The 22840-nt window shown below is 46.3% G+C and overlaps 1 long non-coding RNA gene across 1 annotated transcript; it reads right to left on the minus strand.

The window, feature by feature from the left end:
* Positions 1-1759: 1759 nt before the first annotated feature.
* On the minus strand, positions 1760-22558 carry LOC138166946 (uncharacterized). Its single transcript, XR_011169782.1, has 4 exons — positions 22433-22558; positions 5040-5180; positions 4585-4697; positions 1760-2023 (listed from the first exon to the last, which is right to left on the minus strand). It is a non-coding gene; the product is annotated as an uncharacterized lncRNA (long non-coding RNA).
* Positions 22559-22840: the final 282 nt, after the last annotated feature.

The following is a 22840-nucleotide window of genomic DNA, read 5'->3' on the forward strand; positions in this document are numbered from 1 at the left end:
CTGGTATTGGAGGACCTGGGGGTTCCTTTGTTAGAGAGGATTCAAATTTTCCCTCTAGCACTTACTAACTATGTGACCTTGGGCAACTGCTTTGAGTGTTAGTTTCCTTACTAGCAAAATGAGGAGGTGGCCTCCATGCTTTCCAAGGTCTTATTGCTGTTCACTTGTGTCTGACTCTTCGTGATCCCATTTGGGGCTTTCTTGGCAAAGATACTGCAGGGATTTGCCATTTCCTTCTTCAGCTCATTTTGCAGATGAGGAAACTAAGGCAAACAGGTTAAGTGACTTGCCCAGGGTCACACAGCTAGGAAGTGTCTGAGGTCAGATTTGAACTCAGGAAGTTGAGTCTTCCTGATTTCAGGACTAAAGCTCTATCCACTGCACCACCTAGCTGCTATAAGCTTTGGTTTTCTGAGCTTCTGATTCAGTCCAACTTGCTTATTTTTCAGGTGAGGAAACTGAGACTCAGATGAGGAATGGACTTCTCCAATGTCACACAAGTATAAAATGGCAGAGGTGATTAAGGGGAGAGTTGATCTACATAAACAATTATGGTACAAGGGAGAATACAATGGGGCAAAGGAGAAATGCAAAAAGCTTTGGAAAAATCTAAGGAGGGAAAAAGCTCTTTGGACTGGTCAGAGAGGAAGCAGCCTCTAAACTGGGTGTGGAAAGAAGAGAAGGATTTCAGCAGGCAGAGATAATGTGGGCAGTTCATTCCTGGTCTGGGAAATGGTGTGAACAAAAATGTGGACACCGAGGGGCGGCCAGGTAGCATAGTGAGTAAGAGCACGGGCTCCAGTGTCAGGATGACCTGGGGATTGAATCCAGGGTCAGACACTTAACACCCACCCAGAAACACCTGGCCGTGTAACCTTGAGCAAGTTACTTAACCCCAATTGCTTAGGGGCGGCCAGATGGCTCAGCAAGTAAGAGCACCAGCCCCAGAGTCGGAATGACCTGGGGATCAAATCTGGGCTCAGATACTTAGCACCACACCCAGAAAAAACTGGCCGTGTAACCTTGAACAAGTTACTTAACCCTGATTGCTTTTAAAAAAAATGTGTACACTGAGACCAGAGAGAGCAGGGCAAAAGCTTGTCAGTCCAGTTCAGTTGGAATGCCCAAGGGGAAGAAGGGTCTGACCTGGACCATCCCACCACAACTCTACAGGCGCACCGGCCTTCACACAGAGGATGAGAAAGTCTTAGGAAGAGGAGGAGGAAGAAGAGGCCACAAAATATCGGGGATTTGAGGAAGCCTGGATAAAAGAGGACCAGTTAGAGGCTGGGACCTGTGTAGACCTGGCTCCAGAGTGGGTGCATGAGTGATGAGGATATTGACCAATCTCTAGAAGAATGGGAAGGACAATGGGCCCTCTGGAGGTTGATGGGAGTTAGGGAGAATCTAGGTCTGGAAAGAATAGCCCTGGGGAGCTTCATACTCCACATTCCAACCAAACTGACCCTCTAACTTTCCCCCAAAGTGGCATCAACTTACCATCTTCATACCTTTTCACAGTCTGTCTCCCCATGCCTTGGATGAGCTCCCTCTTCATCTCTGCCTGTTAGAATCCTTCCAAGTTCTGCTCAAGGGTCTCCTCTGACATTAAGCCTTTTGTGACCCTGCGCCCACATTCATAAATTACTTTGTATATTAAATAATTAAAATAATGTTATTAACAAATTACATTATTATATATTATGTGGATATAATGTATTAATGTGTAAATTAAGAAATACATTATTAATAAATCTAATGATATAATAATTAAATAACTTTGTATATTTATTTACTTATATACATACAAATTGTTTCCCTGGATACAATGTAAGTTCTTTGAAGGCAGGGACTGTTGTTGTTTTTTTCTCTGACCGTAGCCCCAGTTCCTAGCTGTCACAGGATAAATGTTTGTTCGTTGATAGATTGAGTTAAAAGACCTGAATCCGAGTTCTGGCTCTTTCACTGACTAATCTGGTAACCAGAAGAAGTCATTTCCTCCTTTTAGAACTGATTCCATCCCCTGTAAAATGAGAACAATCATCCTTGTATTCCTTGCCTCACAGAGCTGATGTGAGAAAAGTGTTTTGTAAACCTTAAAGCATGGGAGTCATTTCTATTATTATTCTGTCCCCCTCCCATTCCCCTCTATAACCTTGTTATGGGTGTTAGACTCATAGTTAATGCCCATGAGTGGTCACCAGTGCTGGAGGGAATTTTGTGAAGTAGCTCTTGGATAGTCACAGGCTTTTTCAGAAGCCCAGAGGTCTCCCATTGAATGGCACTTTGTGGCTCAAAAACACCTTCATTATCTCCCCACTGCCCCATGATAAAATAAAAATTCCTTAGTCTTTTTGTTGTTATTGTTTCCTTTTGAAAATCTTTTATTAATGTGCTCAAAAAACAACAAACGACTCATCACTGTCAATTCCCAATGACTACCTCCACCCAACCCTCCCTTAAAACAAATCAGCAGTTAAGCAAAGCAAACCAACATATACTAGCCATGTCTGAAAATGCATACATCTCTCTGCCTCCATATAAAAGATGCTTCACTGTATTGCTCAGGATTCTAAAGTCTTTCCTCATTGTTTTCCTTATATTACTGTGGTCGTGTAAATAACACTTCTGGTTCTTCTCATTTCATTCTCATCACTTCATGAAAGTCTTCTCAGGTTTCTTTGAATGCTTCATATTTGTCATTTCTTATGGTGCAATCATACTCTATTAGATCTATATAATACACATTGTTCAGCCATTCCCCCTAATCAATGGGCATCTGCTTTCATTCCAGTTCTTTTTGAGCACACACACACACACACACACACACACACACACACACAAATCTTGGCCTGGCACAATCTGGCTGTAACTTGCATTTACAGACTCGTTTGAAAGCTATTCCCCTTCACAAACTCTACATTACTGAGGAGTTGGATGGCTGGATCTGTTCCCAGACCTGATCCTGCATTCTCCCAATTCTATATTCTCAAAGACCTCCCTCATCTCCACCTCCTGGCTTCCCTGGCTTCCTTTAAGTCCCAATTAAAATCCCATATTTTACAGGAAGTCTTTCCCAACCTCTCTTAATTCTAGTGTCTTTTCTTTTTAAAATTTTCCCATTTATCCTATAATTTGCATATATTTGTTTGCTTTTGCCCTGCCCCCCATTAGATTATAAGCTCCTCGAAGGCAGGTATTGTCTTTTGCCTCTTTTTGTATTGAGGGAAACAACATATACATAAATACAAGATATGTACAAAGTTGTTGTTAGGTCATGTCTGACTCTTTGTAATCCTTTGGACCATAGCATGCCAATAATGAATATAGGGTTTTCTTGGCAAAGATACTGGAGTGGTTTACCTTTCCTTCTCCAGTGGATTAAGGCAAACAGGTTAAGTGACCTACCCAGGGTCATACAGTTAGTGAGTGTCTGAGGTCTGGGACTCTCTTTTGCTCCTGGCACACTCTCCCCGTATTCTAGCTTTGTCTATGCCTTTCTCCACTCTCCCATTAGATTGTAAGCTCTTTGAACACAGGGCCTATGCTGTTTTTATTTTTGTATCTCCAGCATTTTGCATATAGTAGGCACTTAAAACATGTTCATTGCATTGAATCACGAGGAATTATGGGGAGGGGAGGAGCCCAGTCCCCTCTCTGCCCCTCCATTCCAAGCTGTAAATAAACCAATTCCCAGTCAGGGAAGCCATATATATGTCTATACCTGGGCCAAGTCCATGTGACTGTTCCAGGGATCAGGAGAGCCTGGAATGTCCAGGGGCTTGATGGAGAGGGAGGCCTCCAAGCCCTGTCTGAATACAGCTCTGAGAGTATGGGTTCAGCCCAAGAGACACACTGCCCAGCCTTCCATGTGACTTGGCTGTGAAAAATATGTCCAACCCTATAACTGTTCTTCCCTCAGGACCCTGAGCTGAAGGTCACATTTCAGAGGAAGTGGCCAAGACTTAGGGCTTTCCTGAGGATCCCTTTTTAGTGCTTAAAGGACACACCAGTTCAGAGCAAAGCACATGGATTGAGGAAGGCTATGGCCTGAGCTCTTCCTCCTCCTTCAATTTCAATTCAATTCCTTTCAATTCAACAAACATCTCTTTACTAACAGCTCCAGTGTCTGTTGGGGTTGGGGATACACTGATGTAACAAGGTAGTACTGTACAGCAAAAGGGATGCTGGGCTTGGTATCATGGGACCTGAGACCATGTCCCAGTTCCTCCACTTGCTGGATGGGTGACTATAGTCAATTAATTTCCTTAAGCCTCAGTTTCTTGATCTGGTAAATGGGGATGATACTACCTACTCCAAAGGCAGCTAGGTGGCTCAGTGGATAGAGTGCCAGGCCTGGAGTCAGGAAGACTCATCTATATGGGTTCTAATCTGGCCTCCAACACTTACTAGCTATGTGACCTTGGGCAAGTCACTTAACCTTGTTTGCCTCAGTTTCCTCATCTGCAAAATGAGCTGGAGAAGGAAATGGCAAACCACTCCAGTATCTTTGCCAAGAATATCCTAGATGGGGTCATGAAAAGTCAGATATGACTGAAATGACTGAACAACAGTAGCACTTACCTCAAAGGGTGCTGAGTCTGGAAAATGAGATATTTAGACTAGATATTCTCTAAAGACACTTTCAGTTCTCAATCTTCTGATCCTATGATGTGTCTTCATTTCAGTTCTTTCATCTGTAAAATGAAGATAATAAAAGAGAACATGAAAACTGTATAGAACTAAGCAAATGTTATAAACAAAGTATTAATTGTGTGAATCTTGTTTCCTCAATTAGACAGTGATTTCCTTAAGGGCAGAGACCATCACCATCACCACCCCCACCACTACCATTAGCACTACCTCCACCCCCACCATCAAAACCATCACACCACTCCCAGCACTATCACCACCATCACTACCACTCCCACCCACCACCACCACCAATTCCACCACCACCACCCTACCCCCCACCCCCATCACCATCACTACCCCCACCCCCACCATTAGCACTACCACCCACTACCCAATACCACCACCTTCAATTGGAGAGCTTTCTTAGTCCAGTAGAAGGAGCATTGGATTTGGAATTAGAGGACCTGGGTTCAGATCCAGATGCTGTTACTTAATATTCGTAATTCGTCATATCACGTCATTTCTTCTGGCTTCATTTTCCAAATCTATAAAATGAGGGAGTTTGGGGAGAGGGGGCAGGGATAAGAAATGTTTCAGGCACAAAATAATAATAGTAATATTTACATAGTGCTTACTGTGTGCCAAGTGCTATGCTTTATAATTATCTCATTTGGTTCTCACAACAACCCTGGGGAGTAGGTGCTAATTATTATTGCCTCCATTTTACAGATGAGAAAACTAACGCAGAGGGAAGTCACTTGCCTGGGGTGACACAGCTAGTAAGTGTCTGAGGTCATATTTTCACTAACGCCTTCCTGACTCCAGGCCCAGCATTCTATCCACAGAGTCACCTAGTTTCTCCTGATGCTTGACATCTTAAAGGAAGCAGGGGAGCCTGTGGTGGAGGTAAGAAATGAGTGCATTTGAGGCATGGGGGGTGCCATGACAAAGGCCCAGTGGTGGGAGATGGGGTGCTGTCATGTGTAAGGGACAGAAAGGCTCCCAGTCCGACTGGATTGCAAGGTGTGGGAGGGGGTGTGATGTCCAAGAAGACTGGAAAGAGAGGTTGGGGCCGGCTTGTGAAAAGACCTTCTGTTTTCTCCTGGAGCCAGTAGGAAGTCACTGGAGTCTATTGAGTAGAGGAGTCCCATGATCAGATCCTTGATGGGTAGGGAAAATGACTCCTGGTATCAGTGAATAGGATGGACTGAAGTCTTGAGACAAAGAGATTAATTAGGAGGAAGGTCTCAAGCTGACCTAGCAGTGTCAAATCAAGTCAACAAGCATTTAGTGTGACTGAATGGCATGTAGTTAATGCTTAATAAATAGGTGGTGATTGATTGATTGATTAACTTGAGACCTTTTATCAGAAGGGGCCATCTTTAGCATTGGGAGGTCAGAAAGGGCTTGGTAATACAAAAACGATTCCAGTTTTTCCTGGATCCTCTTCAGGGAGGGGGAACTCCCACCTCTTCTTGGCTCTCTTCTCTGCGCCCCAGGCTGGGCTCATGCAGGGTGGGATAAGGGGTGCTGCTGACTCATTGCTTGGCCTGCTCTGCCACAGAGTGGCCCTGGGGGAATCAGGGAGAGGAGAGTGTAAGCTGTGAGTACCTGCCTCTGTCTCCCTAGGGCGCAGGTGTTAAGGAACTAGTCATCTGCCCACTTGGCCCCTTCTCTGAGGCACCATCCCCACCCCACCTGAGCCCATGGGGCAAGGCTGGGGAGGGGGGAGAGAACAGAACCATATAATAAAAATATTCTCAGAGTTGGAGGGCCCCTCAAAGTGTGTCTAGTCCAACCCATACCTGGGTGACTGAGAATTGACCGCAAGGGATCACACAACCTTCATTTGAAGAGTAATGAAGGAGAATATATTCTTTCCCAAAGTAGCTGGGAAGGCACTTTTTGACAGCTGTAATTGTTAGGAAGCTTTGGTAAACCTAAATTAAACCTAAATATGTCTGTCTACAGCTTCTACCTGTGGGTTCCAGTTCTATCCTTCAAAGCCATGCAGAATGTCTTATACTTTTTCCATATGACAACCCATCAAATAACTTGAAGATGGCTCTTATGTCCCCCTAAATCTTCTCTTCTTCAGGCTAGAGATCCCCAGTTCCCTCAATAAGTATTCATACAGCATGATCTGAAAGCCTTTAGCTATCCTGTTCATACTCTTGGGATGTTCTCCAGCTAAAAGGCAGCATCCAGGATGTAGACTCCAGCTTGGGAGTCCGGAGGTGGTTTGACCTGGGCAGGGTGCGTGAGGGTCTATCATCTCTCTCATTCTGGACAAAGCAACTTAGATTCCTTTGACTCTTTGGTACCATGTCACACTCACTTTCCTCACCTGAAGATCCAGCCTCAGACTACCTCCACTGCCTGGCTGATGGGATTGGCAGATTGAGGTGGGGAGGAGAGAACGGTGGTTCTTCAAAAGTAGGGGACATTTCTCGCATCTAGCACATTGCCGATTAGTTGTTTTTCAGTCATGTCTATCTCTTCATGACCCCTTTTGGGGCTTTCTTGGCAAGGATGCTAGAGTGGTGAACAACAGGGTGAAGTTATTTGCCCAGCTAGTAAGCATCTGAGGTCGGATTTGAACTCAGGTCACTCTGACTTCAGTCTGGGTGCTCTATCCACTGTACTACCTAGCTGCCCCAATTTGGCATATAGTAGTTGCTTACTAACTGTAGAATGAAAAGCCAGGAGGAAGGAATGGAGCTGCTTATGGGAGGAGGTGGTCTTTTCTGCCCTCTCCAGGTTGTCCTGTTCATCTAGGAACATTCAGCATTCTATCTTCTCTGGGCCCATACACCAGATGTCCAGGCCTCAGGCCTCAGGTACCAGTGGTTCCCTTCCCTATTCCCTCTAGGACAGGTTGTCTCCCTGCCTCTATATCCCCACTGCTAGCAGGACATTGTAATGACTGAAACCAAATCCCAGTACCTCACCTATTTTCTCACTTATACCTTAGCTAACCAGGAGAGGATAGATGCTCTCTTTGTTGATCAGAAAACTGAGATCAGAGAGGGGAAGGGATTAGAATTAAGGGATTAGGCTGAAAGTCATATAGTGAGTTGCTGGTTCTCTTGAATCATAACCTAGAGTTGGTGCCCAGAAATGGTGCAGAGATTACTTTGTCTCTTCACCTTTCTTTTCTTCCCTTCCGTCCCCCTTCCCCAATGAGGGTACCTTAGTAGAATATGAACTTTTGTTCTTCCCTCAAGCAAGTGTCTGTGCTTCAATTTCCCCATCTCTATGATAGGACTACCTTAGAGGAAGTATAGTGTCTTGGAGTTGGATGACCTGGATTCAAGGCCTACTTACTAGTAACTGTGTGACTGGGCAAGTCCCTTTACCTCTTGAGTCTTTATCTCCTCCTCTGTAGATAATGATTTCTTTTTTTAAATTCAATTTTATTTTCAGTTTTGAATTCTCTCCCTACTCACCCTCTCCTACCTTTTGAGGAGGCAAGAAAAACAAAATCCATTACAAATATGTATAGTCAGGCAAAACAAATTCCTGCTTTGACCATGTCCAAAATAAATCAAGAAAGAAAAGAAAACATGCTGCAAACTATACTCTGAGACCATCAGTTCTCTGTCTGATGGTGGGTAACATTTCTCATTGTGAGTGCTTTGGAATTGTGGTGGGTAGTTGTGTCGATCAGAGTTCCCAAGTCTTTCAAAGCTAATTATCTTTACAATGTTGCTGTTACTGTATACATTATTCTGGTTCTGCTCACTTCACTCTGTATCAGTTCATATAAGTAAGTCTTCCTAGGTTTCTCAGAACTTATACCTTTTATGGTAATACGTTTTGCATGATTGACCATGTGTAATCTATTGCTTACTGTCTTAGGGAAGGAGAAGTGAGAGAGGGTGAGAGAAAATTTAGAACTCAAAATTTTTTTAAAAAATGAACTCATGCCCCACATTTCTTTCAGCACAATTGTAATTCTATCGCATTCATGTACGTAATAATTTGTTCAGTCATAAACATGATTTCACTGGATTAGCTAGATACTTCCCGGAAGAATATAGGATCTCTGCCAATTCCTCATCTGTTAAATGGGAATAATGGGATTATAGATTGAGCTGGAAGGGACATGTCATCTAGCCCATGGCTCCCTGGCTATAGATGAGGAAACTGAGGCTCAAAGAGCTTAAGTGACTTGTCCAAGGTCATTCAGGTCAAGTGGCATTTAATCCATTTAATCCAAACCCATTATGCTGTCTTCTGGACTATGCTAAATATACTACCTACCTTATAGAGCTGTTGGGAGCAAAGTGCTTGTAAAATTTCAGGTGCCCTGAAAATGAGAGCTGTTATTGTCAATTCAGTTAGCTACTAACACAAGTGTATCTTGAGCACCTACTGTGTGCAAGGTCCTGTTTAGATGAGACATAGTAATGACCTAATGAAACACAGTCTGGCAGGGAAATAAGATGCATAAAGGAGTGACTTTCTGACCATTTAGCCCTGGGACAAGCCCCTCCTTTTCACCTCCTCTTCTGCTCCAAGGAAGGTAGGGGATTGGAGCTATTTTGGGCAAAGACCTCCCTTTTCTACTCCCAAAGTAGAAATCACTAGACTTAGAATCAGGCTACCTGAGTTTTTGTCTCAGCCTTGCAACTAATTCCTTATGTAATATTGAGCAAATTCCAACCTCAGTTTTCTCCTTTTCAAAATGAGGGAGATCAAACTAGATGGTTTCTAGAATCATAGAACCTGTGGAGAAACCATAAAACAGAATTCTAGAGCTGGAATGGACCTGAGAGACCATGTAATCCAACCCCCTCATTTTGAAGATGGGCAGACTGAGGCTCATAGAGAGGAAGGGTCTTGCCCAAGGGTCAAACAAGGCAGAGCTGAGATCATGGGTGCACATAAAGCCAGGGACAGCATGTGGTTATGGTTGGGACCAGAACTGGGGTCCTTTCTAGCTCCAAAAATCTTGCTTGTTGAGATTTTGCTCATTAGATAGAGTTTGGAGTCTAATTGTCCTGTGTTTGTGCTTTGAAATTCCCTTTGCGTAAAAGAACTCATAACCTCTGCAGAGCTCCCCCTTGGTTTCCTGGAGCTCTCTCCCGTTTGGGGCTGATACAGAGGCCCACCCCAAATTCTGCCTGGAAGCACAGCTGAAACTCAACACTGGCTTGGCCTGAAATTTGAGTGAAACTGGGCCCCGGTGGCGGCAGCAACGGCGGTGGGGAAGCTGGCGGAGTTTCCAGGCCTGGAACAGCCCCCTGGGGTCTGTGATGAGCCCCCGCCTGTTCCCCCACCTCGCCAGGGCACTCCTGTTCGCCTGGGGCCTGAAGGCAAATATGTTTCTGCAAATTCTAGCATGCCCTGGCAGCCTGAGCAGCAAGCGCCAGTCCCCAGAAAGCAGCTAGGAAGTGGGGGGTTGGGCTGATGGAAGGAATGGGTGACTCCAGCTGTGGCACCAATCTCAGACCAGCTTTTCCACTAAGTCTATGGCCATGTCCCCAAATACCATGCTTAGAGGAAGTGGCTGTGAGACCCTGGATCAGTCTGCTGCCTCTTCCAGGTCCCATTTTGGGGTTAGAACCTTCCCACTGATTACTGAATGATACCCCTTTCCACTTTACCTTTCCCTATCATCACAGGCGGGGAAACTGAGGCAAGAAGTAGGGCATAGATACTGAAGAAGGACCTGTAAGAAGGCATCCCATAACCTGGACACCAGGTTGTGGATGTTCATATCCCCCCCACACACACCCCACTGCGTCCCCCAGCTCCTCCCTCCCACACTATTCTCTCCAGATGTGGGACAAATGACTTTCCTGACAGCCACAGATCCCCTTCCCTCTCCCTCCTCAGCCCAGGGCCCTTTAGGGCATTCCTCCAGCAGACACTCCCCCCCACCTCTCCACCCCCATTCCTCTTTCCTTCCTTATTTCTCTTATTTCCTCCCTCTCCCCAGGACTTTGAATCTGGAGAGTTTGATGTCAATCCCTGATGCTCTTTATCCTGCACAAAGCTGAGATCCTGGACACCGGACATTAATTCCTACACTTTCCTGTGAGTCTTTGGAAACTGGATCAATTTTCCCACCTGCTTTGGGTCTCTGTTTTCTCACCCACAAAGTTAATGAAAACTGGTCTACCCTGGACTGGAGCACAGAGGGTTCTGGGGGTTTTCCCAGCCAGAGGAGGATCTGCAGGCATAAGTGATACTGACTTGGAAGGAGTCTGAATGGTGGAGAGGGTTAAAGGACCATTCTGTCATTCCCAGCTTCTCTCCTACCTCCTTGTGCCTTGGGGTGCTGGGGTGAGGAGAAGAGAAAACTCTAGTGGTGAGGAATCTGAGTGGAAAAGACCCACAACACCTGCAAGCAAAATGTTCAGGACATAAGCCTAGAAAATCTGTGGCTAGGGGCCAGGAAATTCCTTCTCTCCCAAAGCCGCCAGAATCAGAGGGTAAGCTTGAGCTCAGGCAAAGGGGCAGATCCTTGAAGGCTGCTTGGGGGCAGAGGCTTGTCATCTTTCATCTGAGAGGCAGCCAGATTCACAAAGGACACTGTGCTGACCATGGAGTCTGGGCAAAACCCTCAGAAAACAGGACAAGTCAGCTTGCAGAGACTAGAAGTCAAAAGTCAGAGAAAAGGGGGATGTATTGGGCCAGAGGGGCACCAGCAGGTAGGGGTTGGGAGAAACAGAGAGACTTAGGGGCTACTGCTGTGCTAACCCAGGCATCCTTGGCTTGGTGGCCCCATGTGGGCAGTCCATCACAATAGGGGACAGTTATGGGAATGAATAAATTGGCTCCCACATAGGGCAATAGTAGACAATAGCCAGGCAAGGATGGGGTGGGGGAAGGGGACAGTCACACTGGGAGGCTTGGGGCTAGGAGAGGATCACAGTAGTGAGAAAGTACACTGTCTGTCATCCCCATGTCAGCCACCTAGAACAAAGCCCCATTCACCTTGGGTTAGTTACAGCTGTCTGTCCTTCAGTCTGCATCACCTGGAGAATACCATCTTAGGTCCTACAAACAGAATTACATAGGTTTTGGCCTCTGTACTCAGACGATCTGGAGTTTTGCTTGAGAAGAGGGGCCCATTTATTAAATCTAGACCCAGGACGGCTCTCTCCTCCCTGCCAGTCCACTGTCTGTCCCTTCCATTAACAAACCCCCATAGGAGGAGCTGGCCTGGGCTAGGGTCCCCGCGTAGGCAGGTGTTGGAGGCTGGCTTCCTGTCTCAGGCTCAGGCCAGCGGGAGGATCCTGGCAGCCCTCCTCTCCCTTCTCCCGGTCTCTCATTCCCCCGCCTGGCTCCACCAACGGTCTGCTTCTGAATTTCAAAGGTCCGGCTCTGGTTTCTGAATTGTGATCCCCAAGCTGGTTGGACATTAATTATATTTTCTTAGAAATCAAAATCTCTCCCTGGCCCCCTGCAAAACGCATGCCTCCCCTCGCTCCTAGCGTCTGTTTTCCATCAACTCAGAAACTTATCCAGAGTGAGGCAGACTAGTAACGGTCCCACCCGAAACCAAGGGAGAGAACGGAGCTTTCTCTGTCAGCTTCCCTGGCTTCCCTCTCGCATCCTGCACACCCGCATACTGGGGCAGGCACAGGCACCCCTCTAATCACTGAGCAGCCCACGGACATGCAGACCTTCATTTGCATGTGTTCGCGCACACAGTCACATATGCTGGCACACAGATAAAATCTCTGAACATGCATGGTCTCCGAAAAGACCCCAGACAGAAGCGAACAGCCAGGATGCCCTCTGAGAGTAGCCAAGGAGTACGTGCCTGACCAGACGCACACACAGAGACACATGGGCCTAGGCACAGGCAGAACTGGTGAGGACAGGCACACACACACAGCTTAGGCACACACAAAACTGATGATCATAGGCACTGGCACACACACACACAGGCAGGCAGAGCCCCTGTCCAGAGTCACTGACACACATACACTCAGATGTAAACTTAGACACAGGCACATTTTTGCACACTGATACATTCTCTCCCATGATACGTGTGTCATTCTCTCACTCTGGCACGCTTGCTTAAGCATGCACACACACACACACGCACGCACGCTTTCGTTGCTGCACTGACGCCTTCTCCCCCTCTCACACTCACACACACACTCACAGTCGCTGGCACGCAGGGCCCACAGCGCAGTGAGGGAACTCTGCCGTGAGGCCTCGCGCGCGTTGCCATGGGAACAGCGGGAGCTGTGGTAATGAACACCAGATCTGGGATTACGGATCTCCCCACTTCCCTCCCTTCTTTTCTCATTCCCCTCCATCCACCTCCCCTTCCCCTCAGCCACCAAAGATGCTTCCCCAGAATCCAGAGTTTTCTTGGGCCCTTCAAGGGTTCATGGCTCTATACGGGCACTGGACCATATCAGGAGGCTATGGGAAAGATGGCTGCGGCCTCACAGACCTGGGCCTACAGCTACCTCAACTGCTCCTGAGCCCCCACGGTAGCCTACCCTGGAGAGCCCCTCATCTTTTCATAAACAAAACTGCTTGTCCTGAAGGGGCAGGAAAAAAGAATCAGCCCTAGGTCAGGACCTGGGGATCCTGGCTAACTTTCTATGAAGCCTTGGGCAAGTCATTTTTCCCTTCCAAAGCTCAGTTTCCCTTTCTGTAAAATAAGATTATCTCAAAGGTCCCTCTTGTCTAGCTCTGATATTTTCTAAGGTCCCTCTCATTTCTAATATTCTAAGTTTTATGTTCTAAGCTATCTCCCAACTCTGAAATTCTATGTTCAAAGTTGTTACCCGTTTCTGAAATTCTGTGTTCTAAGGTCCCTCCTAGCTCTGACATTTTATGTTCTAAGGTTCCTCCCAGCTTTGAGATTCTGTGTTTCAAGGCATCCCCCAGCTTTGAGATTCTGTGTTCTAAGGTCCCTTCCAGCTCTGACATTTGATGTTCTAAACTGTCTCCTAGCTCTGACATTCCATGTTCTAAGGCATCCGCCAGCCCTGAAATTCTGTGTTCTGTGAAGAGTAAGCTGAGGGATCAGGGTCCCTCTTTGTCCCCAGTCCCAGCATAGGGTCCTGTACATGGCTGGATGTTCAGAACATGTTGAATGGCTGAACCTGGTCACAGAGCTGGGGTTGAGCAATATCTCCTGAATGATCTGGTGCATCACACTGTTTACGGTTTCAAGACATCTGTTCCCAGTTCAGTTTATCTTGAACATTGTACATGAGCTGGCTAGTGTTGGGCCTTCAGTTTTTACTGACGTTAGTTATGGCAGTGTTGTTGACCTGGACCAGTGGCGAGGTCATGGTGTTTATTAGACAAAGATATGTGTTTAATCCTTGTCCAGTGAAAGCTTGACGAGTCAGTTTCATCCAGTTCTTTGGCCCCAGACTGAGCCCTAACTCTGGTCACAATATGAATCTCAAATTTGAGTTCTAACATTAGGCCAAGACTGAGCCCTCACCTGAGTCACAGGCTGAGCCCTAACCCTGGACATAGACTGAGCTCTGACTCTCCAGTTTCAGGCTGACCCCCAAGCTTGGATGCAAATTAAACCCCAATCCTGAACATAGACTGTGGCCTAACCTATATATCATACTGAGCCCTAACCCTAGAAACAGACTGAGCCCAGAGCCCAGTCACAGACCCAGCTCTGAGCTGGACCCAGACTCACCTCCTATAGCCCATTTAAGTCTGGGTAAGAGAATGGAGGTGACACAGTGTCCCCTTTTCCTACCACTAGAAGTACAATTCAAAATGAAGACCACTTAACAGGGACTCAGGGAATTAATTTTTATTACAATAAGGAACTGACCTATAGTTACATCGGCATGTTCATATGGTTTTTCCAGCAGGGTGCCAGTGTTGGACTCACCCATATTGGGTGGGGATAGCCTCAATGGACTTCTTGGGGGAGGTAAGTTTTAAACTTAGTGTGGAATGACCCTCATGGAAAGGGAGATGGTGGGTATTCCAGGTGTGGGGAGTAGCTCCAGCACAGCTTTCTTCATCTCTGAGTACCTTCTGGATTCCCTTTGCCCCAGGAAATCTTCACTTTGGTTTATTGGATAGGGAAGCCCATGACATTGGAAACAGAGATATTTGAGGGCTAAAGTTTCACCGACTACATACCAAGGCCTGTGACCATCTTCCCTAGAGCCCAGGGCATACTGCTAACCTTGGCTCTATCTTGTGAAGTCATACCTGTGAGTCATTTCACTAGAAAAAGGGGGAGAAGCTGAGTCACAGAGAGAGAGGCTTCCACCAACAAAGAATTGTCCCCTAGGGAACTGGAGCTTGAACTTAAGGCTCCAGAAAAAAACCCTGCCCCGATCCTACCTAGAAAAGGGGAAAGGGGAGAGGGAAGGAGGGAAAGAAGGAAGTCTTAGCACACAAAACAAGTCAGATCAGGACAGTGTTAAAAGGGTGAAAGGAAATTCCAGGAGAACTTGACTGTATTAATTTCAGAAGCTCAATAGTTCATGGTGAAGGGGGGGGGCATGGTACAATGGGGAGGGGGTGGTATCAGATCACCATATCCACAGTGAGAAGGAAGTCAACCCCATCCAGAACAATGCCTGGGTATTATATTCATACCTTCCAGGAACTCTACCCTAATCCAACCTCCTGCACGTACCTGCACTCACACCCCAATCTGCACGTCCTTCATCCTTCATCAGGTTAAGTGGGGGGCATGAGATTTCTCCCTACCCTCCCTCCCTGCCCATACCCCAAACCACATTCTCTCAATCTAATGACTGTTTTGCCTCTCTTCCTCCCTTCCAAGCTCATGTCAGTCCAGGTGTGATGAGGGCCCAGACTATTGCCAAAGGATAGGACCCAGATCCATTCAGATCCAGCTCTCTGCTCAATAATCTAGCATCAGGGACACCAGCACAGTTCCCACTCAATGATTGCCATCTGTTTCCCAGAATCCTGTTTTTCATGGTGGACTGGGAAGACAAGGACTCTTGGGCTCTTATTCCTAACTTTTCTATAAGTGGATAATAGTGTTAGTCAAAGTGATGCCAGTGATGTTGATGATAGTGATGTTAAAAATCAATAGTGATGGTCATGAAGAAGATGGTGGTGTAGTAGGTGATGCCAATGTCAACAGTGATGAAAAAAATGCTCCTATTGATGGTGATGCTGGTGGTTGTGGTGATAATTATGGTGTTGACAGTGCCAAAGAAGCCAACAAACCATCATTACCTTCTCCTTTTTGTCTCCACTTAACTGTACAACATCAGGCTCTATTTAATCTCATTATTCTTCTGGAAGCACTGGTTTAATGATTGAGATGCTTCCATTGCCAACCATTTGTGAAAAAATTCTGACTTGGCCTTTAAGTTTCTGCTGACCATTACATTATACCATGAGTTCCTTCATTAGACTGTGATCTCCTTAAAAGTGGGGACTGGGGGCAGCCAGGTGGCTTAGCAAGTAAGAGCACCGGCTCCAATGTCAGGATGACCTGGGATCGAATCCGGGCTCATACACTTAGCATCCACCCAGAAACACCTGGCCATGTAACCTTGAGCAAGTTACTTAACCCCAATTACTTAAAAAAAAAGCAGAGACTGCTTTTTGCTTTCTTTGTTTCAACAGTGTTTTAATGGCTTATAGTGAGTAGGTACTTGATAAATGATTATTGACTGACTAATTGACTTTGCTCAGCTTTAGGGGCACCAGCTCCTCCTTAGAACACAGTCCAACGGGTCTTGTTTTTGGCCTTCTGGTTGTCGTCTTTTATTACTTTCTGACCCTAATTGTTGAGTCTCAAATTGAGGCATCCATCCCTCTGACCTTTGTGGCTCCTCAACCCACTTGGCTTCCTGAACTCCATGACTGACCCCGTTCTGGTCCCATTCACTTTCTTCCCTTCTTCTGCCCCTGCCCCAATCCCTGTATGTCCCAAGCTAATATCCACTCCGTTTCCTCTTTCTTCTGGTCTGCCACACATTTCTAAAACCTGAGAGTGGGGGTCCCCCTCCCCACTGATTGTTTACAAGGGCAAAGAGAATCTATGAATGAAGAAATAATACATCAGGGGAAGGTCATTAGAAACCTATATAAAAGGAAACTTGTCTGACCCAGACTGGATGGTGCCTGAGCTTTCTAACTAAACCTTTAGAGAACCTTCCCCATGCCTGGTGAGGCCTTTGAGGTCCTCACACCACAGCATCTGGCTCCCACCTGGTTCCCAGAAGAGAATGGAGTTCATCCTCCCAGAACGCTCCCATGGCAATTGGAGAATTCACTTCTCTGGGCTTTCAGTGCCAAACTCCCCGGGTCCGTTCTATTATCCCAGGCTCCCTCTCAGGCAATCAAGAAGCCTCCTAAAGGCATGACAGGTTTGGGGGCATTCCACCCACATGCCTGCCTAATCACAGATTCTCTAGCTTCCCATCCCCCCAACCACGGGAAAGACAGACAATGAGATATAAATAGATCTCACCACCTCAAAAATAGAATATGCCATTCCCCCCAAGAATATCCAGAGATAAGCCCACCCCTCCACATGGACACTTCAGTGCTAGCATTGAAACTGTAAGACCTTGAGACTGAAGGTATTTTAGAACTCTGCAAATGCAACCCACTTCTTTTACATAGATTAGAAACTGAGGCCCAGGGAAAGGAAATGATTGGCTGAAGGTCACCTGGTTAGGAATTAGTAGAAAAATAATTTGTACCCAGGTTCTCTCTAAATCAAAACAAGCGCACAGTGCTTGTAAACCTTACTAAACATAGTAACCTTTAATATAGCTTGTTGCCATGAGCACTGGCCACTGAGAATATGGGGGTGATAGAGTGCTCTGGAAGCCAACTGTCCTCTGTCAATAGGGGGATGGACAATGCACCCCGTCAGTCATCCAGTCAATGGCCTGTGTGGATAAGCGGGGTGGGGATGGGACAGGAACTCCAAGCTTCTCAGAGATTTTTGCGTGAATCCAATTTTTCTTGACCAGCTGGTACATGAGTGAGACCTGGAGGCTGAATGCTTGGCATTTTCTTGCCAACAGGAAGTGTGACCCAGTAGGGAGAACACTAGCCACAGACACAGAAGACCAGAGTTCATGGCTTGGCTCCAACATTTATTAGCTACGGGACCCTGGGTAAATCATTATCCTTCCTCAATTTTCTCATTTATAAAATCGGGATAATAATAGGTACGCAGTTTTCATTGCTGGAATTTTGAGAAGAAAATGCTTTGTAAACTTTAGAATACTATAGAAATTCTTAAGGTGGTGGATCTGGTCCCCACCTGACTCCTCAGATAGGATAAACCAATGGTTCGCAGACTTTTTGGTCTCAGGAAACTTTCTTTGCTCTTAAAATTATTAAAGATTATTTCACCACCACCACCAAAGAGTTTTTGTTTATGTGAGTTATATCTGCTGATATTTACTGTATTATGAAAATTGTTTTGATCTTTTCGGACCCCCAGAAAGGGTGTCAGGGACCTCCAAGAATTCCCAGACCACACTGTAGAACATAGTGGAAAGATATTGGCTGGCATGAGAAGCAGGAGACCCAAACCATAGTCCTAGCTCTTCCCCAAATAAGCTCTGTGACCCCAGAGACCTGGAAGGAACATCAGAGGGCATGTAATGTAACCTACAAACTAAATAAGAATCCCTCTCTCTGACAAGGTCCATTCAGTGGAAGAGTTCTCAGGTCTGAGAGCGTGTGTTCAAATTCTAATGATTCTGACCTCGGCAACTTCAGGAATATCACTTGACCTCCGTATTTCTTTCCTATCTGTAAAATGGGGGTTTCCAGAGCAGAGAGCCCCTCAGGACTCTTCTGGTTCCATGATGCTGTGACAACCTCCAGTGAGAGATAGTGAGTTCACTATCTCTCAAAGAAGTTCATTTTACTGTTAAATCAGCCTAAAGGTTGAGAAATTTTTCTTTTCACCAGGGATTCTTAGCCCAGAGTCCATGGATCCTTGGATAGTTTTCAGGGGGTCTGTGGATGTAGGTGGGGAAAAATATATCTTTATTTTCACTAACTTTAGGTTTCCTCTGTAATCTTATATGTTTTGTGTATTTAAAAACATTATTCCAAGAAGGCTTCACCAGAAAGTCAAAGGGGTGCATGGTACAAAACAGGCTAAGAAACCCCTGCCTTACTTACATAGAAACTAAATCTGCCTCTCTGGAATTTTTCCCCTTTGTTCCTACTTTTGACTTTTGGAGACAGGCAGAACAAGTGGAGTCCTTCATCCCTGTGACAGCCCTTCAAATATTAGACGACAGCTATCATGGCCTGCCTGAGTCCCTTCCCCTCTCTGCACCTGGCATCATCATCAGTGAAAGGAGAAAATGGGCCACCCCTTGGGATGCTATTCTGGGGCAGAGGACGCTGGCTGAGAACACACCTCTTGTGAAGGTCACCCAGAAGTCAGAATGGGGCACGATCCAGGAGGATAGAGGGGTAGGGGCTGAGGGAGTGTGTGGGTAGCGGGGGAGGAAGTTAACCTTGGCAGTACGAAATCAGCCCCCTTTTCTGCTGGGAGCTCCCCTGCGTTCTCTGTTTCTTCCCCTGATGCTGCATCCCAACTTCCCCTGCTTAGCCTACAGAAACCTGTCTCTCTAACATTCTCCTCCCTACAGAGACATGTCACCATGGCAACTAGCCAGCCAGGGATCAGGAACCAGAGGAGGCAGCTCCCTTAGGGGAAGAAAAGTAGCATCACCAAAATCACATCCCTGAATAGAAGTCCACGATTCTGCACTTCCTAGCTGGTCTCCTTGCCTCCTGTTTCTGTCCCTGCAGCCTATCCTGCACATGCTGCCCTTGGAATCTTCCTGATGCATTGGGTTTACCATGTCACTCCCTGATCAAAAACTTTCAGTAGTTTCTCATGGCTACCTGAGATAAAGTCAAAATTCCTCAGTCTGGTGTTCAATGAGTGGACCTGGCATTTAAGGCCCTCCACAGTCTCCAACCTCCCTTTTCAGACTTAAAGCAAGATCCCCAACCCTCTGATCCGCTCCACACACTCCATATTCTGGCCAAACTGGAGTACTGGCTGCTCCTTGCTCTTCCTCAGCCCTGTCTCCTTCTTTGGCATCTTCCCTGTGCTTGGAGACACACTTGCCTCCTTCTCTGCTTATAGGGACCCAGCTTTTGCTCCTTCTCTTTCAAGCAGTCTTCTCTGATGCCCCAAAATAAAAGTCCTTCTCCCCTCTCAGACTTTCCTTAGGCATCTTGTCCAGGTCCCTCATTTGTCCCTATCAGACTTCTCTCCTAGAAGGCTATGAGAGGTGGTGGGCCGGGGCAAAGTCATCTTCCTCTCTGTCTCCCCAGGGCCTTGTATACAGCAGGAACTTAACGAGTGCTTGTTGCTTTGAATCTAGCAGTCAGGGTGGGGCTAGGCACATGGAGCCAACTGGACTCCCTTGTGGGAAACACCTGCTACACCTGTGTAGCAATGGGAACGACAAGGGGCATGAATATGGGAGACTTCTCTACAGGGATCTATGGGTGTGGGCATGCACCAAGATAGCCCATGCCCACACGAAATGGATCCTCTGCACTTAATGAAAGGGCCAGAAGGCCCAATCCAGACCACCCTAACAATCATTCATTGCAAGGTTCAGTGTGAATGATGGATTTACAAAGACCAAAAACCCAACACAACACTGCCTGCCCTCAAGAAGCTTTTGTTCTGTGGAGTACAGCTGACTGGAATAAAAGAAGGCCCTGACAGAAGCAGTTATGAGAGGGGAGGAGGGAGGACAGATACCACACACCAGAGCATTCACACAGGTTCACAGATACACAGGAGTGCACGCAAACATGTTCAACACAAATATGTTTAACACACAGGAGTGTATGCAAACATGTTTAACACAGGAGTGCATGCAAACAAGTTCAACACAAATGTGTCTAACATGCAAGAAGGTATGCAAACATGTTCAGCACAAACATGTTTAACACTAAGGAGTGTATGCAAACAAGTTCAACACAAATGTGTTTAACACAGGAATGTATGCAAACATGTTCAGTACAAACATGTTTAACATGCAGGAGTGTGTGCAAACAAGTTCAACACAAATGTGTTTAATACAAGAGTGCATGCAAACATGTTCAACACAAATATGTTTAACACACAGGAGTGTATGCAAACAAGTTCAACACAAACATGTTTAACATGCAGGAGTGCATGCAAACATGTTCAACACAAATGTGTTTAACACACAGGAGTGTATGCAAACAAGTTCAACACAAACATGTTTAACATGCAGGAGTGCATGCAAATATGTTCAACACAAATGTGTTTAACACGCAGGAGTATATGCAAATGTGTTCAGCACAAATGTGTTTAACACAGGAGTGCATGCAAACATATTCAACACAAATAGGTTTAACACACAGGAGTGTGTACAAACATGTTTAACACATGTTAACAAACATGTTGTCTCCTTATTGCTCAAGCCCCCATGTACAAGCATGCCCTCATTCCTGAACTGTGTATAATGATGATCTCCCTTGCTCACACGTCCTCATCAGACACACTGCCTCCCTCAAGCACCTTCTGTCTGATACATACAACCTCACACACATGATTGACTGGCCATGCACCAGACTTATCCATGTGTGCTCATGCACTTGGTCTCACAGGCTCACACAATGTATGCTCAGTAACATGTTGCACATGTGCCTACATGCCCTCCCAGCAAGGGCTACAAGCTGAACGCGTTTCCAGATGGCCCTTTACACATAACAGCGTACTCTTGTACATAAGTGCACAGGACTAGGTACACACACACACACATACACACTCACAAATGTATAAGCACAGGCACTATTTGTAAACCATGCCACACACACACTCACACTCATAGAAAAGCCCATGATGTCCCATTCATTACTGAACAGAGGCACAGGAACACACATTCCCATGTGTGCAGACTCTTCTTACACAATTGCATGCACACAGGCTCACAGACACGCTCACATTCACACACGTGTCCACACAGACTCACTCACGCACAGTCTCTGTGTGAGACCCATCCTGGCTTTCCAGCTCTCCTATCTCTGAGCTGGAGCCCGACACGTTCTGTCTCTATGGCTCTCCGTGGCATTTCCGTGTGATGGTTAAAGGTTTCCCGGCTCCCAGAGCGGCTCATTAAATAGGTTAAACATGACGATTTGATTTACTTTCTTTCCTCCTCTGAAACAGTTTCCTGCCAGGGCCTCCCCCCACCCCCATGTCTGACGGCTGGTTATTGCGAGGGGCCCTGGGGCCTCCCTCAGTGGGACCTGGGGCTCATTCATCAGTGAGACTCTGGCTCAGTTGATCCATTACCTGGAACAGGCATGGAAGGAGGCCAGGAGACCTGGAGGCATGAAGGCTGCTTGGGGGCCATAGGGAGCCCCAAAACTGAGTTCTCTGTGTGGCCTCAGAGTTCCATAGATTAATAGGATTTAGAGCTGAAAGGCACTTTAGGACACCCGACATGGAATGTCCAAGTGGGGAGGAGCCTTCCTAAAACCAGACCTCTGATGACTTTGTTCAGCTCTGCTTCACTTAAATCCAATTCACTCACGAGTCAACCATCACCTGGGATGTCTTGGTCCTCTTTGAAAACGAAAGACATCCGGACAACCAACCAAAAGTGAGTAAATAACTCTGACACAATCTGAACCAAGAGCCTTCAGTTCTTGTGATCTTTCAACCCAAGCTGCTGGGCTGCTGGCACAGGGATGAGGGAAGACCAGGACACTGGCTGGGCTGGGGGGTTTTGGCCTTCCTGTCCATAGTTCTACCAAGGATCAGCCCTGAAGAAGGGGCTTAGAGCAGGTCTCTTACCCACTTTCCAGATTGGATAAATGGAGATCAAGGAGTCCTTCCTTTGCTCGGGATAGGAGAGGGGAGCCCCACCGGTGAAATCACTACCTTGGGTCCCAGATTGTCCACATGTGAAACGGGGAGAAGGGAAGTAACTGCGATGAATGATGACAGTTCTGGAGAAAGCCAGCTATGAGGAGATTCATACTTTGGGCCGTTTACAATGACTAGTATGCAAAAGAGCCCACATGTGGGTCATCCACATTCATTTCATTCAACAAATAATTATTAAGATCAGTTATGTTCAAAGCCCTGCACTGGGTGCTATGGTCGCTATGGTTTTGTTAAGACATAGGCCTTGCCCTTCAGGAGCTTACAATCTAGTATACCCCCAAAATAGGTAATTATAAAACAATATCATTATGATAA

This window comes from Petaurus breviceps, unplaced genomic scaffold, assembly GCF_028583685.1.
Source record: "Petaurus breviceps papuanus isolate PSGF00001 unplaced genomic scaffold, PetGlider_PUasm1.0 227, whole genome shotgun sequence".
NCBI classification, from domain to species: domain Eukaryota; kingdom Metazoa; phylum Chordata; class Mammalia; order Diprotodontia; family Petauridae; genus Petaurus; species Petaurus breviceps.